The sequence below is a fragment of the Hibiscus syriacus genome, unplaced genomic scaffold (genome assembly GCF_006381635.1).
Source record: "Hibiscus syriacus cultivar Baekdansim isolate YM2019G1 unplaced genomic scaffold, ASM638163v2 tig00111193_pilon, whole genome shotgun sequence".
Classification (NCBI taxonomy): domain Eukaryota; kingdom Viridiplantae; phylum Streptophyta; class Magnoliopsida; order Malvales; family Malvaceae; genus Hibiscus; species Hibiscus syriacus.
In genome coordinates this window covers 327238-351042 of record NW_024063012.1, presented here as the reverse complement: position 1 = coordinate 351042, position 23805 = coordinate 327238, and the positions used below count along the sequence as shown (strand labels likewise).

The window sequence follows — 23805 nt, the reverse complement described above, 5'->3', positions numbered from 1 at the left end:
AATATTTAAAATGTAAAAGAATCAAAAGAAAAGGAGGACAAGATAAATAATTTTTCAAACAATATTATCCGTAAACATAAACGAATAGAATGTATATCTGTTCGTGTTCATTTATTAAATGAATAAAAGAATTTCGTTAATACTTATTTATTTAATTTAATAAATAAACATAAATCGAAACCTTAATAATAAGGCAACGAAACCTTAATAACTTAGTTTGACAAAAGAAGAGAACTTTGACAAGTTATTATTACCAAAGACTGCCTTCAAACTCAAGCCAAGTTGTAAACTGCCACAAAGGGCATAAGAACACTCCCTAGCCACAGCTTGCCATCCCTCTCTTCCGCTTCGCTAATTGCTTTCACAACCTTCCCTTCGCTATCCTCCAAGACCTGCAACAGCTTTCCTTCCGGACTGTATATCACAACAATTCCGTGAAGCCTACCACCGATCTGAAGCAGGTATTGGATGTACGCAGATATGGGGAGCTTGAGAATGAATCTCCTGAGGTTCGGGTTTAATCCCATTATATGAGCGTGCGTGGACCTGCGACAATGAATTGCTACCCAGAATTCACCATCTTTGTTCGTTCGGACATTGTCCGGGAATCCCGGTAAGACGGCAAATATCTCAGAACTCTCTGCTTTCTCACCTTTCAACCAGTATTTGAGTAATCTGTAATCACATAGCAGCAGTTAAAGGGTTAAACTATTATGAACCAACTTTGAACAGTCTTGGTAGTTTTTAATATCTGCATCTCCTCTGAAATCCAGTCAATTAATGACAAAAAAGAAACTCATGGTAAAGGAAAAAATGATCTACTAATCACCGGTGGCAACTACCATTTTTCTAAACACGATATTTTCAAAATTCCCAGACCGCAATATCGGCTTTTACTGCATGCATTGAAGTAAAATGGGCTCTACCAGTGTTAAATGTCATCTTTGGATTTAAATCGAAATGAAAAGCATTTTTAATGGCTATACCGCTATAGTACATGCAGATATACGGCAACAATATTTGAGGAAATGTAGAAGCAAGCTTACCTTCCTGGACATCCTTCACAAAGTACAAGGAAAGAACAATCTTTGCTCAAGGATACACTGTCGTAACCGGTTTTCGTCCGGGCACGAAATATTTACTTGGCGGGAAAATTGATGTGAATAAATATTTTTTAAAATAATTTGGGAGTCGCCATCGGCCTTTTGGATCAGGTAGGTCGAATACCTAAAAATTATTTTTTTTAAAAGAGTTTTAAGAAAACATCAAATAAAAAAAATAATCTGATCTGCGTTTATAACCAAAAATTCATTCTTTTTAATAATAAAAAGAGATTCGTGGTCGGTTACGTTTAGGGAAGGATTAGCACCCCTACAACGCCCAAAATTGGTACTTTTTAATTATAAATTGTCTCTATTATTAAAATTTTAAAAATTCAAAAATATGTTTAATTTATAATTCTATTATTTCAAAATTATATAAAAAAAATATTTATTTATTTAAAAATATCAGAAAAGAACTTCTAGGTGCCTTAAGACAACTCTTTTCTTTGATATTGATAAATATTAATTTAAATAATATTGTTTAATTTTTAATTTTAAAATATCAGAATAGGACATCCAGTTGTATTAAGACTGTCTTTTTCTAAATATTAAAATAATTCATTTAAAATAAATATTTATTTATTATATATTTATAACAACATTTAAATATATAAACAAGTAAAAATTACAATTCTAATTATATATTTAAAAGCAATAAAAAATACTTAAAATAAATGACTAAAATATAGTGAAATTAAAATTGAAAAAACTTAATTCATAATTAATCAGAATTACAGGGATTAAACATGCTATTTTCTTATTTAATAATTTAGTGACTAAAATAAAATGATCTAAAATTCGGATATTATAATAAAATAAATTAAAAATATAAACTAGGGATTAAAATATTATTTATTAAAATTAAGGGATTAAATATGTTATTTATCCTAAATATATTATTTTAATATAAAGGACTAAAATGAATAAAATTGAAGTTCGAAGAATAAATTAAAAAAAAATAAATTCGATTTAGTGACTAAAATGTAAAGTTTACAAGTTAGGAGGACGGCGGACAGGGTTTAACTATTGTCTAATTACGCGCATAGTCCTTCCCGAAACGACGTCGTTCGGGAAGGTCTATAAAAGGTCAAAAACGGCCGGCCCTTCGGGCCATCTATTTCATTTTTCAAATTTCATTCTCTCTCTAACTGAGAGAGAATGAACAAAGCTCTCTCAGCTCTCTAGCTTCCCTCACCGGAGAGAAGCCGGTCACCGGACGGCAACCGTCTGCCGCCGTGACCATCACCGCCGGCCACCGCATCTGGTGGCCGGAAAATCTTATTTTTCCACCATTAAATAGATCGGACCGTCCTAAGGACGGTTCCGGTGTTATTTTCTCCTAAAAAGCTCCCAACCGGAGCAAATCTAGGAAAATACATTCGGTTTTCGAAGGTTGTCGGTGACGTTTGGAGGGTTCCGGTGGTCGTGGCTTTCTCGGTAAGCTTCTCTCCTTTTTTTCCTTCTATTTTTGGTTGCTGGTTGTGGGATGTTGACTGAGATCGTTGGTAGTAGTTTTCTTTTATATTATTTCTCTGTTTTTTTTTCCGGCTCTGTCCAACCGGAGCAAATCTAGGAAAATACATTCGGTTTTTCGAAGGTTGTCGTGACGTTTGGAGGGTTCCGGTGGTCGTGGCTTTCTCGTAAGCTTCTCTCCTTTTTTTCCTTCTATTTTTGGTTGCTGGTTGTGGGATGTTGACTGAGATCGTTGGTAGTATTTTCTTTTATATTTTCTCTGTTTTTTTTTCCGGCTCTGTGTTCTTCTTTTGGTCTCTGTTTTTTCTTTTTTTTTTTTTCAGGTTCGTGGTGGCTTTTATAGCCCCACCGTGTGGCCATCGGACCGGTCCGAAGAGGGGTCTCGGTGAGTCACCGGACTACCAGTGTGACTCACCCCGTAGCCATGGCGTGGACGGCTGGCGTTGGAGCTTCTGGAGCCTTCGGTTGGACGTGACAGCGGCGGAGGCGGCGAGAACAGCAACGGCGGCCGCGTGGCCCTAGGGTATCATACCCTAGGTTTCCATCTGGAGCCATCTGGACCGGATCTTGCCAGATCCAACGGCAGCAAGCGAGGCGCTGGGATTAGGGTTAGGAAACCCTAACTGAAACCCTAAATTGTTTTTTGGGTTTCAGTTTGGTTTGGGCCAGAAAATTGGTTTGTAATTAATTATTTTTTAATAATATTTTATATATGTATTTAAATAATTAATAATTAATAATGATAATAATGATAAGATAATAATATATAATAATAATAAATAATAATAATATAATGATAATAATAATATAATAATGATAATAATAATAATAATATAATATGGGTAAAAAATTAGTAGCTTCAGCTGCCCCTCTTTGCTCATTCTTGTGTTAACAAGAATAGGGCAAAGAGAAAGATAAATTTTTTTTATCCATTTGGCTTCACTTGATCATAATGGAGATATTGAATAAATTCTTCTCTTTCTCAGATGAGTTCTCTCATTATGAACTTTCTGCGGGGGATGACTGACCTCTTTCTTTCTGTGATAGAGTCATTCAAAAGGTTGAATAAGCTCTTGATGAGTTCTTCTCATTATGACTTTCTATAGAAAGGCTGATGCTAATATATCTTCTTCTGTGATAGAATTATGCAAAAAGTTGAACAAATTCTTCTTATTATGAACTTCTTCTTTCTTCTTCAGATGAGTTCTTCTCATTATGAACTTTTCTGGAAAAGATAATCCATCAATTGATGAATTCAGGTAAAAGGTTGAACAAATTCTTCTCTTATGACTTCTTCTTTTCTTCAGATGAGTTTCTTCTCATTATGAACTTTCTCTGGAAAAGATGATCCATCAAATGATGGATTCAGGTAAAAGGTTGAACAAATTCTTCTCATTATGAACTTCTTCTTGCTTCTTCATATGAGTTTTTCTCATTATGAACTTTCTCTGGAAAAGATGATCCATCAAATGATGGATTCAGGTAAAAGGTTGAACAAATTCTTCTCATTATGAACTTCTTCTTCCTTCTTCAGATGAGTTCTTCTCATTATGAACCTTCTCTGGCAAAAATATCCATCCAGTGATGAATTCAGGTAAAGTTGAACAAATTCTTCTCATTATGAACTTCTTCTTCCTTCTTCAGATGAGTTCTTCTCATTATGAACCTTCTCTGGAAATGTAAATCCATCAAATGATAGATTTGAATCTTTGCTAAAATCTTTGAAATTCCTGTTAAATTTCAACAAGAATAAAATGAATGAAAATGCATCTATTTTTGCAAATGCCTAAATATGATGCATGAAGTAAGTTGTTTGATTCAGATTGTGAATTGAGTATTTCTTCATTGTAAAAACCCAATAGATCTTTCTTCTTCAAACAAAGAATCTATCATCTTTGACAAATGTAGATGTAGATATAATGTCACAAAACCTCTTGAGAATAAAACTCAATAGTATAGGCTATTGAAAAGCTTGCATTCAGGCAACATGTTGATTCTGATAACAATTCATCTGATTATGAAGTGACCTTTCAAGATAATTTCACATTCTGATGAGGAGAATAAACTGTTATACTTGACAAAAATGGGATTCTCAAAGGCTGAAGCTTCAATAGCCATGTATAGACGTGGTCCAGATTCATCAATTGCAGAAATGGGCAAATTTTATATGTGCTCCTCACATGACTAATGTTACTGACACATTTCTTTCGATACAAGATGGGAAGCCATTATGCAATGATCCCAATTACAAGAAAAGGCAAAACTTGGGCTATGATTTTTGGGAAAGGAATAAGCAAAAGAAGCTTGAAAAGAAACTTCTTAATGAAGACGATCATGCAGTTCATCTTTTAATTCCAATGATTGGTTCTGTAGTTCTTAAATAACTCAAAGAACACTTCCAGAAGATGCTATTGAATTTCCTTATTTCTACTATGAGCAAATTCATCTTCCAAATTCAATGATTGGTTCTGCTAAACCAGATCAGATAACTCAAAGAACACTTCCAGAAGATGCTATTAGCAAATTCATCTTCTAAATTTAATGATTGATTCTGTCCAACCAGATCAGATAACTCAAAGAACACTTCCAGAAGATGCTATGAACACATTCATCTCCTAAATTCAATGATTGGTTCTGCCAAACCAGATCAGATAACTCAAAGAACACTTCCAGAAGATGCTATTAACAAATTCATCTTCCAAATTCAATGGTTGGTTCTGCCAAACCAGATCAGATAACTCAAAGAACACTTCCAGAAGATGCTATTAGCAAATTCATCTTCTAAATTTAATGATTGATTCTGTCAAACCAGATCAGATAACTCAAAGAACACTTCCAGAAGATGCTATGAACACATTCATCTCCTAAATTCAATGATTGGTTCTGCCAAACCAGATCAGATAACTCAAAGAACACTTCCAGAAGATGCTATTAACAAATTCATCTTCCAAATTCAATGGTTGGTTCTGCCAAACCAGATCAGATAACTCAAAGAACACTTCCAGAAGATGCTATGAACACATTCATCTCCTAAATTCAATGATTGGTTCTGCCAAACCAGATCAGATAACTCAAAGAACACTTCCAGAAGATGCTATGAACACATTCATCTTCTAAATTCAATGATTGATTCTGTCCAACCAGATCAGATAACTCAAAGAACACTTCCAGAAGATGCTATGAACACATTCATCTTCTAAATTCAATGATTGATTCTGTCCAACCAGATCAGATAACTCAAAGAACACTTCCAGAAGATGCTATGAGCAAATTTATCTTTCAAATTCAATGGTTGGTTCTGTCCAACCAGATCAGATAACTCAAAGAACACTTCCAGAAGATGCTATGAGCAAATTTATCTTTTAAATTCAATGGTTGGTTCTGCCAAACCAGATCAGATAACTCAAAGAACACTTCCAGAAGATGCTATGAACACATTCATCTTCTAAATTCAATGATTGGTTCTGTCAAACCAGATCAGATAACTCAAAGAACACTTCCAGAAGATGCTATGAGCAAATTTATCTTTCAAATTCAATGGTTGGTTCTGTCCAACCAGATCAGATAACTCAAAGAACACTTCCAGAAGATGCTATGAGCAAATTTATCTTTTAAATTCAATGGTTGGTTTTGCCAAACCAGATCAGATAACTCAAAGAACACTTCCAGAAGATGCTATGAACACATTCATCTTCTAAATTCAATGATTGGTTCTGTCAAACCAGATCAGATAACTCAAAGAACACTTCCAGAAGATGCTATGAACACATTCATCTCCTAAATTCAATGATTGATTCTGCCAAACCAGATCAGATAACTCAAAGAACACTTCCAGAAGATGCTATGAACAAATTCATCTTTCAGTTAATGTTTGGACTAGGATATCACAATACTTATTTGATGTAGAGCCAGAATTTGTAGATTCGAAGCATTTCCATGCTACTATACTAACAATGGCTATATTCATAATTCTGCCAATTGAGAACAGATTTTCTCTTATTCTGCTTCCTCCATGTGCTGATGCTTTTTCATTGACAAAGAAATGATGGCTTTCATGTGATCCAAAAACAAAGTTGAACTGTTTATAAACATGTACAGGAAATGCCAAATTGACAGAAAGGATCTGTAAGGCTCTTGAAACTTATGACAATGAGACACCTTTGAGTATTCAGAAGTATGTTCTTGATGAGTGCTGAAAACGGAATCTAGTATGGGTTGGAAGGAATAAAGTTGCTTCACTTGAACCTGATGAGGTGGAAATGCTTCTAGGTTTCTTAAAAACCATACACAAGGATCTGTATAGAGATATGTTTCCCAGTGATATCAATGTCTTGTTTCTTTTTGCTGGAATCAGTGCTGCAAGGATTGCCTTCTACTGTCTTAGTATATCTTTAAAAACAGATGTGCAAGAACTGAATGGTGATCGGTTAGAGCAATTGATGAGTAGATTTGTCAAATTCAACCTTGTTGTCGGTAGCATCCCGTGTAACAATCTTAATGTTCATGGCTTTAAGATGATGATGATTTGTTTATTTCGTATTCCATGTATTTAAAAATATTAACATAAAGTGATATTCAGAAATCTTTAAATTATTTCAAAATTATGTTAATTCATAGAAGAATAAATTGAATTTCCAAAAATAAATTGAATCTCAAATAAATTGAACTTGAAATAGATAGAATTGTATTCAAAGTTATGGCAAGCATAAGAATGATAAAAATTCAAATGTCTCCACAAATTATAAGCATAAGTATTTCTAAATTAATCAAGTTGACACAATTTAGAGTAATGATGTAAGATTTTGTCTGGAAGATCTCAAACGTCGTCGAAATGCTTGTAGATGTGAAGTTTCTTCCAAACTGTCAAAATCTTAAGAGAGTTCAATTGCCAGATGCCTAATATCAACCTGTATTTAAGCCGCCTTTTCAGGTTTTCAACTCAAATCTTTCCTTTGGTTACAAGATGCCCTTTGCGGGTTTTCACCTTGACCTCCATTTTTTTTTTCTTTTTTTTCTTTTTTCTTTCTTTCTTTTTCTTTTTTCTTTTTTTTTCTTCTTCTTTTTTTTTCTTCAAGCATAATATTTCTTGACAGAATCCGAATTTATTGGATTTCTCAGAATTTTTCCATCCATTTCTGCCAAGATCAATGCTCCTCCGGAAAAAGCCTTTTTCACAACGTATGGCCCTTCCCAATTAGGCATCCATTTCCCACGGAAATCTTTATGTATAGGCAAGATCTTTTTTAATACTAGATCACCCTCTTGGAACTCTCTTGGATGTACTTTTTTGTCATGAGACTTCATCATCCGTTTTTGATACATCTGTCCATGGCAAATAGCTTTCAATCTTTTCTCCTCAATAAGGTTCAATTGATCAACTCTAGCTTGGATCCATTCAGATTCATCCAATTTTGTTTCTCTCAATATTCGAAGCGATGGAATCTCAACTTCAATTGGTAAGACTGCTTCCATTCCGTAGACTAGAGAAAACGGTGTTGCCCCAGTAGATGTTCTAACAGTAGTTCAATATGCATATAAAGCAAAAGGTAACTTCTCGTGCCAATCTTTATAAGTTTCAGTGGTCTTTGTAATGATTCTCTTGATGTTCTTATTTGCTGCTTCAACTGCCCCATTCATCTTTGGACGATATGCCACTGAATTTGAATGTTTGATCTTAAACTGTGCACAAAGTTCGGTCATTATTTTGTTGTTCAGGTTCAGAGCATTATCTGTAATGATCCTTTCTGGTAGGCCATACCGGCAAACTATCTCTTTCTTTATGAATTTGCAGACTGTGGACCTCTTAATATTGGTATATGAAGCAGCTTCAACCCATTTGGTAAAATAATCAATTGCCACAAGGATGAAACAATGTCCATTCGATGCTTTTGGTGTGATTGCTCCAATGACATCTATTCCCCACATAGAAAATGGCCAGGGTGCTGTCATTACATGTAAAGGAGATAGAGGTACATGAATCTTGTCTGCATATATCTGACATTTATGACATTTCCTTGCATAATCAATGCAATCTGTGTACATGGTAGCCCAATAGTATCCATATCTCATTATTTTTCTGGCCATAGAAAGACCATTTGCATGTGTTTCACATATTCCACTGTGTACTTCTTCAATGACATTTCGAGCTTCGCTGGTATTTAAACATCTCAATAGCATTTGATCATTGCTTCTTCTATACATAATCTCTCCATCAAGAAAATATCCAGCAGCCATTCTTCTCAAGGTTCTTTTATCAATTTCCGATGCATTTGGTGGATAACTTTGATTTTTGATATATTGCAGGATATCATGATACCATGGTTTACCATCTACCTCTTCTTCCACACTATAACAATGTGCAGGAATTTCATATACTTGCATTTTGATTGGCATCATATCAACCTTCTTAGTTGCTTGAAACATAGCAGCTAATGTAGCCAAAGCATCTGCCATTTGATTTTCTTCTCGAGGGAGATAATTGAAGGTAATTTTCTCAAATTCCTTCACTAATTCAAGGGTAAAATTTCGATATTCCAACAATTTGGGATCTTTTGTTTCCCATTCTCCTCGCAATTGATACACCACTAACGATGAATCTCCATATATTTTGAGACATTTGATTTTTCTTTCTATAGCTGCTTTCAATCCCATGACACAAGCTTCATATTCCGCCATGTTATTGGTGCAAAAGAACTCCAGTCTGCTTGTAAAGGGATAATAAATATTTTCTGGAGAAATTAATACTGCCCCGATTCCTCGTCCCAAAGCATTAGATGCTCCGTCAAAGTAAAGCTTCCAAGTTGTAAATGCATCATTTGTTTTGACTTCTTCATTCATGGATATGCACAATAAATCTTCATCGGGAAAATTGAAGCTCAAAGGCTGATAATCATTTGATACACGACTGGCCAGAAAATCAGCTATTACACTTCCTTTTATCGCTTTTTGGTTGACATATACAATATCAAACTCAGATAATAACATCTGCCATCTAGCCATTCTACCTGTCAAAGCTGGTGATTCCATTAAGAATTTCAAAGGATCAAGTTTTGATATCAACCAAGTAGTATGGTATAGCATATATTGTCTGAGTCTTCGAGTAGCCCACACCAAAGCACAACATAATTTTTGTATTGGTGGATATCGAATTTCACAATCGGTAAATTTCTTGCTCAGATAATAAATAGCTTTTTCTTTTCTTCCAGATTCATCATGCTGTCCTAGTACACATCCCATCGAATTTTCGAAGACCGTCAAGTAGAGAATTAACGGTCTATCAGGCATTGGTGATACTAAAATTGGGGCATTGGATAAATATTTCTTAATAATATCCAAAGTTTCTTGACATTCTTCATTCCAGACTTCAGGATTGTTCTTTCGAAGTAATTTGAACACTGGATCACATTTGTCAGTTAATTGAGAAATGAACCGAGATATATAATTTAATCTTCCCAAAAAGCCTCGAACTTCTTTTTTTTGTATTGGGTGGTGGAAGATCTTGAATTGCTTTGACTTTATCTGGATCAATCTCGATTCCTTTTTTGCTGACCACAAATCCCAAAAGTTTCCCAGAAGTTACTCCAAAAGTGCATTTAGCGGGGTTGAGCTTTAATTGATACTTCCTCAATCTCTGGAAAAGCTTTCTCAGATTTTGAATATGTTCTTCTTCAGTTCGGGATTTGGCAATCATGTCATCTACATATACTTCAATCTCTTTGTGCATCATGTCATGAAACAAAGTTACCATGGCTCTTTGATACGTTGCCCCTGCATTTTTCAATCCAAATGGCATCACTTTATAACAGAATGTGCCCCACATGGTTATAAATGTTGTTTTTTCCATATCTTCAGGATTCATTTTTATCTGATTATATCCTGAAAATCCATCCATGAATGAAAACCATGCATGTCCTGCAGTATTGTCCACCAATGTGTCTATGTGGGGTAATGGAAAGCTATCTTTTGGACTAGCTTTGTTGAGATCTCTGTAATCCACACACATTCGAACTTTTCCATTTTTCTTTGGTACGGGAACAATGTTGGCTATCCATTCGGGGTATTTAGATGCTTGTAGGAAACCTGCATTGATCTGTTTCATCACTTCCTCTTTGATCTGCAATAACATTTCTGGCCTCATTCGTCTGAGCTTTTGTTGGACCGGTTTATATTCTGGATTGATTGGAAGCTTGTGTATCACTATATCTGTGCTCAAACCAGGCATATCTTGATAAGACCAAGCAAAGATATCTTTGAACTCTTGAAGGAGATTTATCAATTCTTGTTTTATCTGGATTGTCAGAGTAGTACCAATTTTCACCTCTTTTATTTCTTCATCTGTTCCCAAATTCACAGTCTCAACCTCTTCTTTGTGGGGTAGAATTTGTTTGTCTTCTTTTTCTACCAATCTTAATAGTTCAGTAGGAACATCACATTCCATTTCATCCTCACACCCATTGATTTCTTCCAAACATATAGGATGCTCTAAATTTATCACTGGATTAAATTTAGGAATAAACATGCTATTAACATGGTGACACCTGCAAATTTAAGTCGGACATATTTCCGAAAGAATATAGTAAATTTATGAAATGTAAAAATGTAATAAAATGTAAAGAATGATTGCCATATGAAAATTTTAAAGAAAATTCCTTATATTTAACATAATTTCTTTTACAAAATAACAAAAAGTTTTCATATTTTTGAGCTAAACATAAAGATTAGTTCTGAATATTACTCTGCGTTAATATTAAAAACTATAGGAAGATCTTCAGTGGTCCAATTGTTGAGTGTTTCTCCAGGAAAACATGGGCGAATCCTATCCAAGTATTTGCCAGTCTTGTTGTCATTCATGATCATGTTGATAAATAATCCATTCATAGCTTCTCCAACTATGTCTTGATCTTTCGTCAACTTTTCTTCTTTAAAGGCTTCAACAAGCTGCTGTTCTACATTAATTGTTCCCCCTGATCTGAATATGGTCTTCAACTGTGGGAATGACATGTGTTCCCAAAGGATTTCTCCCCCTTTCAATTTTGCCTTTCTGTCTTCACATCTTCTTTTCATCTCTTTATTCTTTTGTTGAAAATTGGGCTTAAATCCAAGCCCAAAACGATCCTTCTTCATCTGTATACTGACAGGAACTGAAATCCCTTGAAGATTCTTTCCTAAACCTTTCCCAGCTTTAGCTCCGATGCCTAAAGTTTGTTGTACCGTCATCTTTGTGCAATCAGACAATATGGGATATGAAATTTTGCTTCCTTCTGCAATAAAGGTTGCATTTACAAATTCAAGAGCTCGGAAAGAGCATTCAAGAGCATCATCATTGGTGTCGATATATGGAACATCACTTGTTACAGATGCAATGATTTCTTCTTCAGCTCCTACGCATATTAGTTGTCCATCAACAACAAATTTTAATTTCTGATGTAATGAAGAAGGAACGGCTCCTGCTGAATGAATCCATGGCCTCCCTAATAGACAATTATATGTAGGGTGGATGTCCATCACCACAAAGTCAATATTATACACGACTGGGCCAATTAACAACGGTATTTCCATTTTCCCAAGCACCTCTTTTTGAGTACCATCAAATGCTCGTACTACATTCTGATAACTCTTCATGTGTGATTGATCCACAGGCATTCTTTGAAGTGTGACTAGAGGCATCAAGTTGAGAGCGGATCCATTGTCAATCAATACTCCTGGCAACACATGACCATGACAATGTGTCGTGATGTTCAAAGCTTTTACTGACCCCATTCCGCCTTCTGGTATTTCATCATCCGTGAACGTTATGTAATTGTCAGCGGCTATATGTCCCACAATTCTGTCAAGTTTATTGAGAGATATATCTTCAGGGATGAATGTTTGATTGAGAATTTTCATCAAAGCATTTCTATGTGCTTCTGAATTCATCAATAGATCAAGAATAGAAATTCTCGCTTGTTGTTTGTGTAGTTGTTCAACCACACTATACTCACTGTGTTTCAAGAATTTCAAAAATTCTTGAGCTTGTTTTTCTGTCACAGGCTCATTGAATGCTGGAGGGGATTCATCATCAAATACCTTCTGAGGTATTGCCATGGCTTTTCCTTTTGCTTTCACTTGTTCTGAAGCATTGGATGTTTCGGGAGAGTAGCATCTCCCACTTCTTGTAAAAAAACCGACTTCGCTTATTGCTTCAGACGTCGATGTTGTATCCAAACTCTGTATTTTCTTTTCTGTTTTTTCTAGAGGAACAGATCCTCCTACCATTGAAACATTAGTAGTATAATTCCAAGGTACCCTGCGGGTATCTTTGTATGGAAATGGTAGAGGAGTGGTGATAACTACTTTCGGCTTTATTGGTGCAGGAATCGCCGTAAATGATTTCACATTAATGATCACAGGATCATTTATTCTTTGATTAGGTTTAGAATCCTCTGATGAGCAAACATCATCTTCTTTTTTTCCTGGTTCTTCTTCAAAGAATTCTATTTCTCTGTTGTTCATCAATTTTTGCACCAAATCCCTAAATTCAGGACATAGTTAGATTTTATGCCCTTTCTCCTGATGATATTCACAATAATTCTTACCTTCATTCTGCTTTGGCCTGAATTGTTGTGGAATTATACCGGCTAAAGAGAGTTGTTGGAATACCCAAACAAACGGAGATTTAATTTCAGAAATGTCAGTTTTTGCTTTCTTTCTGTTCTCTTCCTGAATTGCATTCACGTTTTTATCTCCATGATTTGGCAATGGATGATTTGATGCATATGGTGTATTGAATTCCAACTTCCCAGTGTTGATCAAATTTTGAACCACCCTTTTGAATGCCAAACAGTTTTCAATAGAATGACCCGTGATTCCTTCATGGTAAACACAGTGTGCTTTTGTATCATACCAAGGAGGGAATGGTGGTTGCATGGGAACCAAAGGATAAGGCCGTATGACATCTGCTTTTAACAGTGAGTCATATATCTCAGCATATGGTACTGGTAAAGGTGTAAAAGACAACCTTTCATTTTCCTTTCGAGATCCTCTGGAATCTGTTCGATTAGTGTTTGTTTCCTCTTTCTTAACCCTTGGCTGGGTTATTATAACACTTTTCGATGAATCTTTTTTGTAAGAATTTGCATTGTTGATTTCATTCTCCTTTTTCCGGTACGTAGGTCTTTTGGAACTAGACCCCTCATTTAATTCAATTTTGCCACTTTTCAAGACATTTTCAATGAGTTCTCCAGAAATGACCAAATCTGCAAAATTTCTGGTTGCATTCCCCATTAGATGATTTAAATAAGGAGCCTTCAATGTATGAACAAATATTATTGTGGCCTCTTTTTCTGACAAAGGTGGTTGAACTTGGGCCGCCGTGTCACGCCATCTCTGGGCATACTGTCTGAATGTTTCATTATTCTTTTTCTCCAAATTTTGGAGAGTCCATCTATCAGGAACCATGTCTGTCACGTGGCGATACTGCTCTAAAAATGCTTTAGCCAAATCTTTCCAGGATCTAATGTTGGCTTTGGTCAATTGAGTATACCATTTTAAAGCCGGTCCTGTCAAACTATCCTGAAAGCAGTGAATTAACAATTTCTCGTCTTTCACATATCCTGCCATTCTGCGACAAAACATAGTAATATGGGATGAAGGGCATGTAGTACCGTCATATTTATCAAATTCGGGAGCTTTTGAACTTGATGGGGAGGATTAGGTCTGGAACTAAACTCAACTCACTAGCATCAAACCCATAGAATGATTCAGTTATTTCCACGGATTTCATTCGTTCTTCTAAGCTCTTGATCTGTCTGGTCAATTCTTCATTTACTTTTTGTTTCTCATTCAGCTCATTCAAATCTGGGATTAAATGCTCAGTATTAAGATCCCCTATTTTCACATCTGATATAAGCGGATTTTTGCTTGAAGATGCAGGATCCACTTGTTGATTTTCATGTGGTTTGGCTTCTTGTAATGCAGATGTACGAGCATTGATTTGAATAGGTGTAGTACCAGAGTGATAAATTGATTCTGGTGGAAAACCTAGAGGATACATAGGTTCTTGATCAAAAGATACAGGATTTTCAGGCATTTTTCCAATGATAGCCTGCCTTTTAAACATGTCCTCTATTTTCTGCATCATTCTGTCTTGTGAATTTGCAATACTGGCTTCGATTTTTTCCAACTTCATTCTCATTTCTTCTTGTTCTTTATGATGTTGTTCCTCAATACGCTGTATTTTATCCTCCATACTTCTCTTAGTAGCTTGTCTAGTACCGTAGTGATGTTGTATTTCTCTTTTGGCCAGAATAACTGCGATTGAAAAATCTTTTAATATTATTATTTTTTCTCAAATTTTAATTAATGAATTTTATCTTAATAAAAAAAATTATTCATAAAGAAAATTATGAAATGAATGATATATGTATGCAGAATGTATGTATGCAAAAAGGTATTGATCCCAAAAAGTTAACTGTCATAGAACAACTTTCATCGGCATACAAAAGTTTCTTTATAATAGTTCATAACTACAGATAAGGCATAGCTTTCCTATTAAGCTCTATAACTTCTTTCATTAACCATGACACCTTCTTTCCGCACTTAGAAACTGGATCAACTTGATGCTCAATTATTTTTGTCTTCAACAGCTAGTTCCCCAACATATCTAGCAACTTCGCTCATTTGAACCATGGCCTCGAACACCATATTACTTCTTTCTTCACTTCTTTCAACATAGAACTCAGTTGACTTTTGCCATTGTTCATTCGTTCCTTCAAGAGTTTGCTCTAACTCAGTGATTCTGACTTGACAATTGTGCAGAATTTTTTCAAGATCTCTAATGCGTCTTCGCAGTGAAGCATTTTCCTCATTACTTTCTTTGAGGTCATTAGGTCCTAGACGAACCTTTTCTTGAAACAATGATTCCTCAAGTTGCAAAATGTAAGCATTAAACTCTGAGTTTTTATTTCTAGACTGATCCAGATCTTCTTCAAGTTTTGTTCGTGCTTCTTGCGTTATTTGATTAAGCTTCTGGATTTGAACATCCTTGTTTCTGTATCTTTGCATCCAATTTCTAGCCACTTCCTGCTCTACCTCAAGTCTGGTGTTGAAATTTTTTCTTTCCAGCTCCCATTTTTCTTTTTCAACATTGGATTCTTCCATCTTTTGGCCTCTGACTTCAAGTTCAGCAATCAACTGGTTCATTTCAGATTCAAATCCCTTGAACATGATATTTTTCTCACCTTCAAATTTATTAAAGATGTCATTCTTCATTTCTTCTAAATCTTTGGCTCGATCCCTTTCTCTTTGCATTTCATTCATGATCTCGCGGTGTTCAGCCTTGTGTTTTATAATTCGCTCTCTTCTGTCGACCTCAAAATCTTCCATTTTTTGCTTTCCTTTCTCAAGGCTTTTGAGTAGACGACTATTCTTTCCTTTCAGATCTTCGGCTCGTCTTTTCTCGATGTTCAATTCTCTGGTCATCTGTATTGTTGTTTGGCTTGATCCTGATGCTTTCCGGGATTTATATAACTCCTGATAATTTTTCTGTAATGCTCTGAATTCATCATCAACTTTTTCTCTATCTTTTCTCAACATTGCACATTGTGATGAATGAAAATCAATGTCAACACCTAACATAGCTTTATCTTGTCTCATTTGCTCTAATTCTTTCGACCAGCCTTCTCTTTCTGCTTCAAACTCAGCTCTCAGTATTTCAATCTCTGATGGAACCACCTTAATGCGATCTTCCATAGAAATGTCCTCATTTTGATCTGATAGAGGAATATTTTCATTTTTTCTGGCTGATCTCCATTCTTCATAATCAGGAGTTAGCATTTCTTTTGCTGCTTTAGCTCGGATACAAAAAGTTGTTTTCCAAGCTGTAACAGCTTCCATGATACTTCTTTTATAATTTTTGCTGTGGAATGCGAATTCAGATGACTGTAATCCAGCAGTGACATGTACAAATTGACGACCTTCATACTGTCTTATAACCAGAAGTGGTGCATATCCAATTCCTCCCCATAATCCGAGTAGCATTATCCAGTTGTAATCTCCACATTTGTAAATGAATTCCCTTTGTATTTGCCACGGGGCTCGCCAAACAATGTCATTGCTTTGCAGATTTCGAAAGGCATTAATCCATATATTTTTCTTAATTTCTTTCGGCCATTCCTGCTCCAGAAATTCTTTTAATGGTGATTAATACGTATTAAAGCGTCGGTATGAAACTTTTTCTGTCCTCCAGAAATGACTACAGATCCAAACATATAACAACTGGGTACACCCTGAGAATCGTCCACCTCCTAACTTTCTACAAGCATTTAACGATCTGAAGGTCTCTGCTAGGATTACAGAAGCAGGATTAATCTTTTTCGGTAGCTGTTCAAACAAATCTACCACTGCAGCTTCAACATATCCCAATACTTTTGGGAAGATGACCATACCATACATACCCAGAGCAAATAAATCGAATCGTACTTTAATATCTGGATGACTCTGAATAAGTTCTTTAATGTTGGTCCAAGCAATGCCTTCGCTTTCTCCTTTTTGTTTTGTACGGGATGCTACCCATTCTTCTCGTACCCCGGCAATCTTTGCTAATTTAACTCGAAAGGGTTGAGTTTTAATTGACTTTGAATAGATTCGATTCTCCAAAGCCCCATCTATATGTAGCAAAGTTGTGTATTCTTCAATAGTAGGGACCAAATCTTCTTTATTGAGAGTGAAGCAATTGTACCCTGGATTCCAGAATTGAATTAGGGCTCTGAGTAATTCATCATCAACTTCAACATAGAGCAAATATGGGATGTCTCCGTAAGTCTGATAAAACTGCAATTTTTTGTTTGAATCCCAACTTTCCCAAATGCTTCGCAAATCTTGCATATCATTTCTTTTTAGTGAAACTGGAGCATAACTGGCCAAGTCAGATACATAATCATCTTGCAGACCGTCTCCTTCTTGTATTTGTAAGTCCTCAGCCCACTGTCTTACTTCTGAGTTTAGAATTACTTGATTTGAACACTTTTTATCCATAGATGAAGGCTTTCCAATGAGACAATTAACACAAGGATCAATGTCTTTTATCATGTATGATGCTATGCAAACAGAAAAATAAAGAACACACAAAAAGAAAATAAATTAGTTTACATAATAAAGAAATTTAACATTTACATAAATAATTTTTTATTTAAACATGCTTTTCTAAATTTAAATAATTTAAATATACATGTAATTTAATCAGTAAAGAAAATAAATAAATTAGAAAGTTAGGATACATTTCTCTTGTGTGTACACTTATTTTAGACAAAATTTCGGCATGACTTAGGATCGGAAGAGTTTCTAGGGTTTTTTATATGCAGGGTTTCAGATCTAAGAATAAAGGTACCGAATTGTCCTTGTTAATGCCCCTTGGGTTGCTAACCCTCAATCCTAGTCCATCACAGACTAAAGTGGATTGAGTTCAATTCGAGGGGATACATTTCTCTATGCCTAACACGGAGAATAAATTCTCACGAAGACATAGAGCATATGAACCCCGAAAGTTACTTGCTAGGTCTGACACGGAGAATAAATTCTCACGAAGACGTCGCTTTCACTCTCACTTAAAAGGGACAACTCAATTATAGAGCTTTATGTTATGCAATGCACGTGTTGTGTGTGAGGAGAAATGCTCAAACCTTTGACAGTAAAATAAATAATGAAATAAAATAATTGCAAATAAAATAAAATAAAACATATAAATATTATGAAAATAATAAGTAAATATAAAAATTTTGAAAAGATAAAATTAAAAATTAAATATATGAATTTTTAATTTTTAATTAATAGAGACAATTCATAATTGATTTTTAAAAGTTTGACGGTCCCCAGCGGAGTCGCCAAGCTGTCGTAACCGGTTTTCGTCCGGGCACGAAATATTTACTTGGCGGGAAAATTGATGTGAATAAATATTTTTTAAAATAATTTGGGAGTCGCCATCGGCCTTTTGGATCAGGTAGGTCGAATACCTAAAAATTATTTTTTTTAAAAAGAGTTTTAAGAAAACATCAAATAAAAAAAATAATCTGATCTGCGTTTATAACCAAAAATTCATTCTTTTTAATAATAAAAAGGGATTCGTGGTCGGTTACGTTTAGGGAAGGATTAGCACCCCTACAACGCCCAAAATTGGTACTTTTTAATTATAAATTGTCTCTATTATTAAAATTTTAAAAATTCAAAAATATGTTTAATTTATAATTCTATTATTTCAAAATTATATAAAAAAAATATTTATTTATTTAAAAATATCAGAAAAGAACTTCTAGGTGCCTTAAGACAGCTCTTTTCTTTGATATTGATAAATATTAATTTAAATAATATTGTTTAATTTTTAATTTTAAAATATCAGAATAGGACATCCAGTTGTATTAAGACTGTCTTTTTCTAAATATTAAAATAATTCATTTAAAATAAATATTTATTTATTATATATTTATAACAACATTTAAATATATAAACAAGTAAAAATTACAATTCTAATTATATATTTAAAAGCAATAAAAAATACTTAAAATAAATGACTAAAATATAGTGAAATTAAAATTGAAAAAACTTAATTCATAATTAATCAGAATTACAGGGATTAAACATGCTATTTTCTTATTTAATAATTTAGTGACTAAAATAAAATGATCTAAAATTCGAATATTATAATAAAATAAATTAAAAATATAAACTAGGGATTAAAATATTATTTATTAAATTTAAGGGATTAAATCTGTTATTTATCCTAAATATATTATTTTAATATAAAGGACTAAAATGAATAAAATTGAAATTCGAAGAATAAATTAAAAAATATATAAATTCGATTTAGTGACTAAAATGTAAAGTTTACAAGTTAGGAGGACGGCGGACAGGGTTTAACTATTGTCTAATTACGCGTATAGTCCTTCCCGAAACGACGTCGTTCGGGAAGGTCTATAAAAGGTCAAAAACGGCCGGCCCTTCGGGCCATCTATTTCATTTTTCAAATTTCATTCTCTCTCTAACTGAGAGAGAATGAACAAAGCTCTCTCAGCTCTCTAGCTTCCCTCACCGGAGGGAAGCCGGTCACCGGACGGCAACCGTCTGCCGCCGTGACCATCACCGCCGGCCACCGCATCTGGTGGCCGGAAAATCTTATTTTTCCACCATTAAATCTAGGAAAATACCTTCGGTTTTCGAAGGTTGTCGGTGACGTTTGGAGGGTTCCGGTGGTCGTGGCTTCCTCGGTAAGCTTCTCTCCTTTTTTTCCTTCTATTTTTGGTTGCTGGTTGTGGGATGTTGACTGAGATCGTTGGTAGTAGTTTTCTTTTATATTATTTCTCTGTTTTTTTTTTCCGGCTCTGTGTTCTTCTTTTGGTCTCTGTTTTTTCTTTTTTTTTTCAGGTTCGGGTAGTGGCTTTTATAGCCACCACCGGTGTGGCCATCGGACCGGTCCGAAGAGGGGGTCTCGGTGAGTCACCGGACTACCAGTGGTGACTCACCCCGTAGCCATGGCGTGGACGGCTGGCGTTGGAGCTTCTGGAGCCTTCGGTTGGGACGTGGCAGCGGCGGAGGCGGCGAGAACAGCAACGGCGGCCGCGTGGCCCTAGGGTATCATACCCTAGGGTTTCCATCTGGAGCCATCTGGACCGTTGGATCTTGCCAGATCCAACGGCAGCAAGCTGAGGCGGCTGGGATTAGGGTTAGGAAACCCTAACTGAAACCCTAAATTGTTTTTGGGTTTCAGTTTGGTTTGGGCCAGAAAATTGGTTTGTAATTAATTATTTTTAATAATATTTATATATGTATTTAATATTTTTAATAATAATAATAATGATAATAATAATAATAATAATAATAATAATAATAATGATAATAATAATAATAATAATAATAATAATAATAATAATGATAATAATAATAATAATAATTATAATATGGGTAAAAAAAATTAGTATCTTCATACACCATTCGGAAATTGGAGATTTCTCTGAAGGACAGAGGTTTCCTTTGTGTGCAGGTTATACCTCAGCAGCCTCCCGCTCTTCTCCAAAGAAAAAACAAGCTGCATGAAATTCCTGAATATTACCATGTAGGTACTAATTACTAATAATCTGCACTCAGCATGTTGGGGTCATTTGAGGAAGAAATTAATGTAGTAAACAGAAAGTTAGCTTGAGAGTATGTTACACAAACCAATAAGGGTGACGTAAAAATGCAAGAGCCTGCAAGAAAAGTATCCCATCCTGGGATGTAAACACAAATGCAATGCAGGTAACTTAAGGAGCCATCAGGGCTCAGGCACATGCATGATTCTCAGATATTTCGGAGCATTGTGAAGAACCCTTACACCCTCAAGGCTGAGGAATGCTCATTCAGAGACAATAATTGAAGAGTATATATGCACTAGGAATCAAATGATTTCCAACCATACAAAGTAAGACATAGTATAAAAGGGAAGTATTCGCAAAATCAAATAACTTCATTACTGAAATAGGTGGCATTCGAATGCCTTTGTGCTTCATCAGTTCAGACGTTTTCCAAAGGCATTATGAACTTCAACAAAGTTATTTTCGACGTTGTAGAAAACTTACCTTCACTGGAATTTGCTGCTGCTATCAGTAAAATATATGTTTCCTTCATCATCAATGTCAAGGTCATTGGTAAACCCCAGGGGTACTCCGTCTACCTCAGTTACAAGCATGTCGCTAAACCGCCTTCTGGGCCTACCTTGAACAACCCCAATTATGCATCCGCAATGTACAAATCACCTGTGTTTTTATCAAACCGAAGGCCCAAAGGCCTACCGCAAATATGCTCACTCGGAAGGTAACTCAACGGTGATGGCTTCGGATTACATATTTCTGACCTGAAATCCCAAATTACACAATGGCTTAGTGTTTGAGAGATTTTCATTTTCCAATAAATCCCAAAGAAAAAATCATGTTTCTTTTCTTTTTGATTAACTGGACATTCATAACAGTTCCCTAAATCCATATTGAAGAAGCACCCAGTTTCTGCAGTATGAATCATTCAACTGGCTTGTAGTTCAGTCAGTGAATACAAATATGTAACATAATCTAACTCTGCAACCAAAACTATCGAAATGGATAAAAGAGAAACGCATTAGCAAGAACATGAAAACTGATCTATTGCTGGAAGTATAAGCAAAACCTTCCATTTTTGACCATCCCAGAAAAGAACATGACCATCAGCAACACCAGTGTAAGGGCCACGACCAAGAGGGTCAAATGCCATGCTTTCAGGGCCCTGAACCTGGTTCAAGAACTTAATCTCCGATTTCTGAAACAAATTATCATTGTCCCTATCCGTAGGAACCAGTTCCCATGGAGGCAAATCCACCTTGTGAGCCTCGAAGTAGGGGAATTCAGAGATAGCACTTTTCTTAAAAGGGTCTATCCCACAGTACAAAGCAAGCAGCAAAAACAGTATACCAAAAAATCCCATTGTGGTCATGGCTACGAAATTTGAGGGGGAAAAAAGCTAAAAATAAGAGCTTGAAACAGAAAATGAGTGAGTTCTTCAGCTAAAGTTTAAACCTTTATCAGGTAAGCAAGAAACCCTTTGTTTGCATGCTTAAAGGACAGGTAGAGGGTTAGGTAGATCTCATTTGTGCTGCCTCAAGATTTTGGTAATTGGTAGATAATGAAATGAGAAGGGTAGTTGCTTCTTCAAATCTTTGGTTTTAGGCTCAAATCTTTGTTTGTATCTTTGGAAATGAGAAGGGTAGATGATTCTTCAATTGTTTGATTTAGTTTAAAAATGTGATTAAATGATACCATGTGGATTATTTAGGTTTATCTTTAAAATAAATATTTTAAATATATCTTATATTATAGGGTAAATTATATCATTAATCACTTAATTATTTAGCCTTTTTACTTTTGTCATTAATCTTTTAATTTTGTCAATCATACCACATAGTTTTTTAATTGTAGTAAATCAAGTCACTAACCGTTAACAGTTGAAGAATGTTAAATATTTTTTATATAATTAACATTTGGTAATTATTGTTTACATATTATTTCAATTTAATCTTAAATTCCACTAATTAAAGGGTGACACGTGTTATCCTCCGATTGTAAGAAGATAACCCAAGCAAAGTGGGATTAGTGAAAATCAATCTAAAGGGTGAAAGGATTATCAAGCACATGCCCAACCACTAAGCCAAGTCCATTTCTTATTTTTAAATAGACAACTTTGTATCTCTATTATATCATATTCTATATATATTTAAAAATATATTTTATTTTTATCTTTTTATTAAACAGGGTAAACTATACCATTGACCACTTAACTATTTAGTCATTAATCAAAATTATTTTCTGATCTAGTGTGAATGCTACAGTACTTGTCGGAAGTCGCATGGACTACAACACGTCTTCGAAAAGTCGCTGGGAACACATTGCGTCTTCGGCTTCTGGGGTTTTCTTTTATCTTATTTTATTTTATGTTTTATGCGATGAAATATTACGTCAATTTCATATGACCAATAACCAATACATTTCATTTGGGATTTTGGAATGTTCCTATCCTTCTATCAGTTATTTTACCTAGACAAGATCTTTGTAAATCTATATGATCTATAAGAATTAAATATATTATCCAACAATCATATTTAAACTTAGCATCAATATTAACGATCAGTATGAAATCCCTTCATTAAGACTGAAAGAGACTACCACTATTTTTTTCATTTGAGCTAGAGACTACCACTATTCCAACGTGCCACTACTCTTCAACTATAAACTATAATTCTCTACATGAATCAAATAGAATAAATCACTTACAATTGTCATGACTTAACTGTTATCGTCAATAATTATATGTAATATTTTTCTTGACAGTGGCATTATTATTTCTCATTTTTTTAAAAACTTAAATTAAAATATTTCGGTTCTTTTTGGAAAAAAAGAGAGAGAAGATTCTGCATTTCGTTGCGTTGAGTTCTTACGAATCAGATTCGCTGTTGGAGGTTTATGATCTATATCAGTGTTGTTATCAGTTTACGTGTTTGAGATTCAGAACTTGAGTTGAGATTTTCAGTGTGGCTAGGAGTTGAAACTGGAAGATCTATGGAATGAGAGTTTTCGGATCCAAATCAAATATTTAAGGGAAAGTGAATTATTATAATCTTTTGTTCTGGATATCCAAAGGAGGATAACTTTTCGTTTGAATCTCTGCTGGTTTGCAATCTCACTTTCTTTTGCTTTGAATATCT

At 34.8% G+C, this 23805-nt stretch overlaps 1 pseudogene; it reads right to left on the bottom strand.

The window, feature by feature from the left end:
• Positions 1 to 272: 272 nt before the first annotated feature.
• On the bottom strand, positions 273 to 22040 carry LOC120155513 (annotated as a pseudogene).
• Positions 22041 to 23805: the final 1765 nt, after the last annotated feature.